Raw genomic sequence first — 7,180 nt, forward strand, 5'->3', positions numbered from 1 at the left:
CCCCCCAGGACAAAGCTAAGCTATTTAAATGTTAATCCGGGCGGGGACCATTCCTGAGGAATTTCTTCCATTACTATTTAAAATACCAGCTTCAACTTCGCAAAAGGCTCCCTTTCTTTTTTAGCTGCGTCACAAGATGGCGATCTCGTAGCTTTTGTGTTTGATGTGCCGTACTTAGTTAGCCCTACCCTCCTGAAGGCTTCTCCGTACTAATTGCTAAAAGATTAACTGAGGGGAGCAGAGACTTTGATTTTTGGCTCGCTTGATTGCTTGTCTTTTATTTTTACTCTGGAATGGTTCCCAAATCTAAACAGAAGCGCTTCCTTAATAACATATCTCCAAAAACTGCTATGAAGCCTCTACCCTTGTCTCCTACACCCTCCACGGGAGATTTGCTAACACAAGAATTTCTTCTCAAAACGCTTAATGATTTCAGACAGGAAATTAATCAACTGATATCGGATTTATGTGATCAATTTGATGCTAAAATTGCTCAGGCAAAGCAGGATATGATCGGAGTAATGACAGTCATGACAGATTATATTGCTGAAACGGAGGACAAATTGGAACTTTTGGAAGAAACTAACCTTAATTTGATATCCAAAATTCAAACGTTACAACAGGAAATTGAAACTGCTCAAAAAGAACTTGTCATGATAAATTATAATAAGACTGCCTTTGCTATAAGAGTTAGAGGACTGCGTGAAAACCAACAGGAGAATTTGAAACAGATCTTCTTTGAGGCTTTCAGCCGCTTGGTGGGAAGTCCGGGATTTAACTTTGATTGGCAGATTCAAAGAATTTACCGCCAGAATTCGTGGGTAGCAAAACAGCGACAGCTTCCGAGGGACATAATAATATACTTTACTACAAGGGAATCCAGAAATGAGATAATACAGAGGCTTTACGGAAAGAGGTTGAGAATTGATGGGCAGGACTTGATTGTTTTTAAAGAGATACCATTTCAAATATTAAGAACAAGGAGAGAGTACGCTTTCTTAACCGAAGAACTCAGAAATTCTCAGATTCCATACAAATGGGAAGTCCCAGCTGGTATTACAGTTACATTTGGCAACCAAAAACACCGCATTAATTCTGTCTGTGAAGCCCGAGAATTTTACTACGAGACCCTGAAGGCGGGACTTCCTGATTCATCCGGACCTGGAGAGAGACAAGGAGAAGGAGAAGACAAACAGCGAGACACGTGGCTACAAGGCGGAGGGTGTTGCTTTCCTCTTCCGGAAGGGCAGAAGACTAAAGAATAAAGACTAAGCGATGTTCTTAAAGCTTTATGATTTCCGTCTGGGATAAAATGGAAAAGTGGTATATTGATGATGAGACATGGAGACTGAAAGAAGCGTTGCTGATTGTGGACACATATTGTATATAAGATTTGTCTGAATTCTAACTCAAATCGCGCATGAATTATTTTCCTAGGCGAGGAGAGCGGAGATTGCGATCTTTTTGAGTTGTGGTCTGGGACGAACGGAGTTGGGAGGCGCGTGGGAGAGGGAAGGGTAGCGAAAGCTTAATTAGACTACTTGGGGCTAGAATGCAAGCTGATGTTTGTTTGAGTTGCTATTTCAATATAAGGTCAAGAAAGATTGGTCGGAGAGTCTTCAGGAAAGAGGAGTAAATATGGGAGGAGCAATGGACGCGGATAAAATATATATATGGACATGGATAAAGGCAGGGTGGAAGGTAAAAAATTTACATGTGGAGGTGGGTAAGGATAGAAAGGGAGGTGTTGGAAATGAAAAATGAAAGAAGTACTTGAGTTTAATGGTTTTATAGAAAGGTTTGGATATTCGGATAAAAAAGAGATAAATTAAAGGTTTGAATAGATAGACAAAGCAATGAGACTTTTAGTTGGGGAATCCTAATTGATCAACTTACCTGGCTCTAATACAGTTTGAAACCCTGCAAGTAGTAAAATAATCGAAATTTGGAATGAGCTACATTGTTTAAGATTTACAGATAATGGGAAGCTGTGTTAACGTAGTGGGTTTATTGACCCTTCTCTGTTTCTCCTTTCTTTTTGGGTGTGTGTGTGCTTTTTTTTTCTTCTTTATTTTTTATTATTCTCTTTTTTTTTTGGCTTTTCTTTTCTTTTATTTTTTTAATTTTAAAGTTAGCTGGCCTTATTATACTCAAATGCTTGTTAAAGAACTATGCCGGGTATGGGACCTGCGAAGCCGTAAGGGGGCTAGGGAGGGGGGATTATAGGGGGGAGGGGGGAGGGTGGAATTACAGTTTCAATTCCTAGAACAATAAGAATTCACTTGTATACTGCGGCTCGTTTTCCTTTTTTTTTTCTTTTTCTCTTTTATTTTTTTTTAAAAAAAAAAAACTGATGGATACACCAAAGCGAGGAGAAGAGGGAAAGAGGAGGGAGAAGTAAAGAGGGAGTGAGAGGGAATGTAAGGAGGGTGAGATGGAGGGAGGGGGAGATGTCTGAGGGGGAAGGGAAGTAGAAGAGGGGAATGCTGGAGGGGTGAAATGAAAGTTGGAGGGGGAGAAGCGAGGGTGTATGGGGGATTGAAGTGTTATGTTGGGGTTTTTTTTTTCTCTTTGTTTTTTTGTTACGCACAGTATATAAGTGATTGTATAAAATGAAAATGAAAATGAAATAAATAAAATGTAAATGCTCCATTAAAAAAAAAAAAAAATTCTGGTTGTCTGATTTTTTCCTAGTAAGTCTTTTGTCCCACTTCTCTGCTCCTGCCCTCTCCCTTCTCTTTGCTTTGGCACATCCACTCTCCCCAACTTTCCCCAGGTCACCACCAAAAGGCTGTTCTTTTATTTCTCTTTGTTGGGGCAAAAGCTCCCCCTTCAATTTCTCTTATGCCACTAACAGCCTCAGTCTCTTTTGTCTGCCTTTTGTTTCCCTCCGTTTCTACTCCTTCATTATCTTGCCCCCTTGCCCCCCTTCTTCCTTGAATTCTTCTTTAGATAGCTGCTTCTCTGGTTCAGAGTTCTATTTAGGCTTGATTTTAATGATTTATGCATATTTTTATAATTTCACCTAATTCTTCAAATTCCCAGTTTTCCATGATATCCAGTTCCAAAGTTAGAATTAGGTATACAGTTATTTCAAAGTTCTGGTCCACCTTAAGTTTTAGCTACTGTGGGACCAGAAGTGAAGCCGGGGCCATCTTAATCTTTAATTCAGTAAAATCAAAAGACAAAAGAGGGAAGAAAAGAAAAGAAAAAAGACCCTAGCATTTTCCAATTCTTATCTCTATAATAATTCTTCCTCCTGTCACTTTCCATCTCCGATCAGCCACAGCTGCTTAAAACATATCAATTAAAACAAACTTATAAAGAGCTAGATTTGGGTACATGTCTCTTTTGCCTCCTGCTCTTGCAATTTCTGATTTATGGTAGTTGGTTAGTTAAAACTTCCCATACAGTTAAGGTTAGGTTATTCGTTATCAGAGAAAAAGAGATCAAAATATTTGGCTTCTATTTGATATCCAAGATCAAATTAGAGTTTATATTGAATGGGTTCAGAAGAAGATGTGCTTTTTTCTTGATTATTTTAGCTGGAAGGAGTTCAAACCAATTGATGAAAGAAATGTCCTTCTGGGTTAAGCTCCAAGTGGGGAAAAAGACACTGGAGACATGGAGGCTGCTTGGAAAGATGATTTATTGTTGGACAGGGCCACATGGCTTGAGCCCTGATCACATGCTTCAATGTTGGTGGAGAAGAAGAGAAGGGCTGAGGAAGGGGCTTGCTAGGCTTTTTGTAACCTGTTTAGTCCCACCTCTCTGTTTCCTGTCCCTGTGTAAGAAGTGTATTCTGATTGGTTGTCAGACTCCCATGGGGCCATGCAGGGGCTACTCTCTAGGCTGTGTTTTGAACCCAGGTATGGATGAGCTCTCAGATGCCATGTGCTCAGCTGAGTAAAGGGCCAATATTATCATGCTTTCCTGCTGTAGTTGCTGGTGAAGTCTTTATTATGTAAAGTGGACCAGCCTGGCCGTGTTAATGGCACATTAGCAAAGTGGAGATGGGCAGGAAGCTAAAGGCAACTATTCTGTCTTTTAAAACATGTTTCTTTCTCCTCACATCCAGAGAAATATTCTGCCTTTTCAATATTTCCTAGGATATTTCATTTTTCTGGGAGAGGGCTGGATGATAACTTCCCACAAAAGTAAAAATATTGGTTTCTGTTTAAGATCCAAAACCAAATTTAACGTTTATAATTATGTGGATTTGTAGCTGCTCTGCTTTCTGTTCTTCTGTTCAAAAGTACAGACAAAAAACTTCAGGGGGGGGGCCTGGTGTTACAACCCTCCACCTTTCTTTCTTCCTTTTCTTTTAGGAAAAATAAGTCCCTATCTGACCATCAGTATTATTTATGTTTTCAAATTTTCTTTGCCTTTTCCAGGTTTAATTTATAGTTGTGGGTTAGATAAATTATCTTATCAGATCTTTTATCTCACCCGGTCTCCACCTGTTCCAAACTTATTTTGACAAAAAGGCCAGCATCTTGTCAGCTATGAAGGCTGCTGACTCAACACTGATTCATAGGCAAATCTCTAACCCACAAGAGATCAGCTGCCTTTCTTTGCCCCCAACTCCAGTGGGGTTCTGATTCAAAAGAATCTTCGGAGATGGTTTGTCAGACAGGGTGCATGTGAGACTCTTAGGAGCCCACATCTCTCACATCTGTCCAGCTGGAGAACTTCCTGTTGAAAACCGAGAGCAACAGAATTCAACCTGCCATTTTAAAGTTAAAAATTGTCCATCACCTATCCTACCCAACCTCCACATCACTTTAATTATCTAATTATTAAATAATAATTTCTCCCTTTTAAAAAATATTTTAATAACCGAAGAGTTAAAACCCAAGAAGAAGCTTTGCATTGGGACAGAAAGGGACAGAATTTACATTAGTGTTACAAACTCAAGGTATCGCAGTATTTTGGAATTTATTTTTTCATACGAATGTGTTTTTTTGAGCTTCCTAAACTGTTTTTCTTTTTTAAAAGGTATAAATACTAATACCAAGCTTAGCTTTTTGAAATATATGTTTCTGTAAATCAATAAATGAAATGAAACAACATTACTTATAAAATTTATGCTACTAGTCAGATGGTGAGCTTATAGCAGCAGTAACAATAGCAAAGGAAAGAAACACGTTATAACAAAGAAGGGAGATGTATTTATAGAAAGTTGAACTATTTATGGGAACTATTTCTAGAAAGGTGAACCAAACAACATATAGCAATTAAACCTATAACCTTTTAATTTGTTTTATTATGCATGCCCTACCCATTTAAGAGTTGCACAGATCAATATAATAAAAACAGTGCTGGGCAGTGGATAATTAATTTGGTTTCTTAGTAAAGACAAAGATATGAGATATGATATGATATGTGATATGAAATTTTAGATGGTATGTAAAATAATTCATTTTAATGCTTTATGTAATCCACTTCTTAGAATTATTGATGCAAAAAAGAAAAAAACTTTGTGATTTCAAATTTTAACCATAAAAGGACAAGTTAATTAATATGAACTAAGATTGAAACATTTGCAATTTGTTACAAATGTTGAACATAAAAAGATATTCATGTTCTGTCCTTTTTATTTCCTACTATTCCAAAACTATCTGGATTAATAAAAGTAGGAACATATGGATTTATAACATTTTGCTAGTTTGTGAAATAATTAGTAGTCCTTTTTTATTTTTCAGAAAATAAAAAATATGATAAGTTATAACAGTAATATAAAATAAACTGTATTAATCTGCTTCTCTAAAATGTGTCTATAAAATATTCAAAATACCTTTCAACCAAATAAAATTATGCAGTAATAAAAAGACAAATAATCACGTTAAAACCGAGGCATTAACTAGAAAGTTAAAAGCCAGAAACAATGTAAAGCAATTTCTAGATGATTTGTAAGAATAAGGCAATCTCTGCACAATGAAGGGTCATGACAAAATTCTTTGAAGATTATTTTAGACTTTGTGTGCCATAATGAAAATCCCATTGTGTGTAACTTCGCTTTGGTATACTATACTGGATTTGTATATTATTATTATTATTATTATTATTATTATTATTATTATTATTATTATTATTATTATTGTTATACAATTGTATCACAGCGGCCAGTTGTTTCGCCAGATTTGGCATTGGTTACTAGTCGGGCCCCACCCAGGGGCCTAGGACGTCGTAACGTATTTTCGTAATATGCGTGCAGATCCAAGCAGTGCGGCTTTTTGCATTTGACTGATGGTGATTTTGTCAATTTTTAACTGTTTTAAATGTAATTCCAGTGCTTTTGGAATAGCACCCAGTGTGCCAATTACCACTGGAATTACCACTGCTGGTTTGTGCCATAGTCGTTGAATTTCGATTTTTAAGTCCTGGTATCTTGCGATTTTTTCATGTTCCTTCTCGGCAACCCTGCTATCACCTGGTATTGCGATGTCTATGATTGTGACCTTATTTTTCTCAACCAGTGTGATGTCTGGTGTATTATGCGCCAGTATTTTGTCGGTTTGTATACGGAAATCCCACAAGATCTTGACCATCTGATTTTCAGTGACTTTTTCAGGCTGATGTTCCCACCAGTTTTTTGCTGTTTTGATATTATAATTTTTGCACAAATTCCAATGGATCATTTGTGCTACTGAATTGTGCCGCAATTTATAATCAGTCTGCGCGATTTTTTTTATTTATTTATTTATTTTTTTTACAGCAGCTGAGTATGTGATCAACAGTTTCATCAGCTTCTTTGCAAAGTCTGCATTTGGCATCATCAGAGGATTTTTCTATTTTGGCCTTAATGGCATTTGTACGGATAGCTTGTTCTTGCGCAGCCAGGATTAGTGACTCTGTTTCTTTCTTTAATGTTCCTGTTGTTAACCATAACCAAGTTTGTTCACTGTCCACTTTATCTTTTATTTTTTCCAGAAATTGGCCATGCAGTGCTTTGTTCTGCCAACTCTCCATTCTTGATTTTATCACATCTTTTCTGTATTCTTGTTTCGTCTGTTGGGCCGTCAGTAGATTTTTGTTCTTTACTTCGATTAATAGATGTTCTTGATTTTCTTTTAAATAATCAGCCAGTGCATGTTTTTCTTCTTCAACTGTTTGCTTCACTTGTAATAATCCTCTGCCACCTGATTTTCGGGGCAGATATAGTCTATCAGTATCACCA

General features: G+C 37.1%; 1 protein-coding gene across 1 annotated transcript in view; it reads left to right on the forward strand.

Moving 5' to 3' along the window:
* The window catches only part of CNTNAP2 (contactin associated protein 2), an 885,336-nt gene that overhangs the window by 160,910 nt on the left and 717,246 nt on the right, over positions 1-7,180 (forward strand). The gene's annotated exons all lie outside the window — the stretch shown is intronic.

The sequence above is a fragment of the Thamnophis sirtalis genome, unplaced genomic scaffold (assembly GCF_051295495.1).
Source record: "Thamnophis sirtalis isolate CommonGarterSnake01/CBP01778 unplaced genomic scaffold, rThaSir2_p1.2 scaffold_4, whole genome shotgun sequence".
Lineage (NCBI taxonomy): Eukaryota > Metazoa > Chordata > Lepidosauria > Squamata > Natricidae > Thamnophis > Thamnophis sirtalis.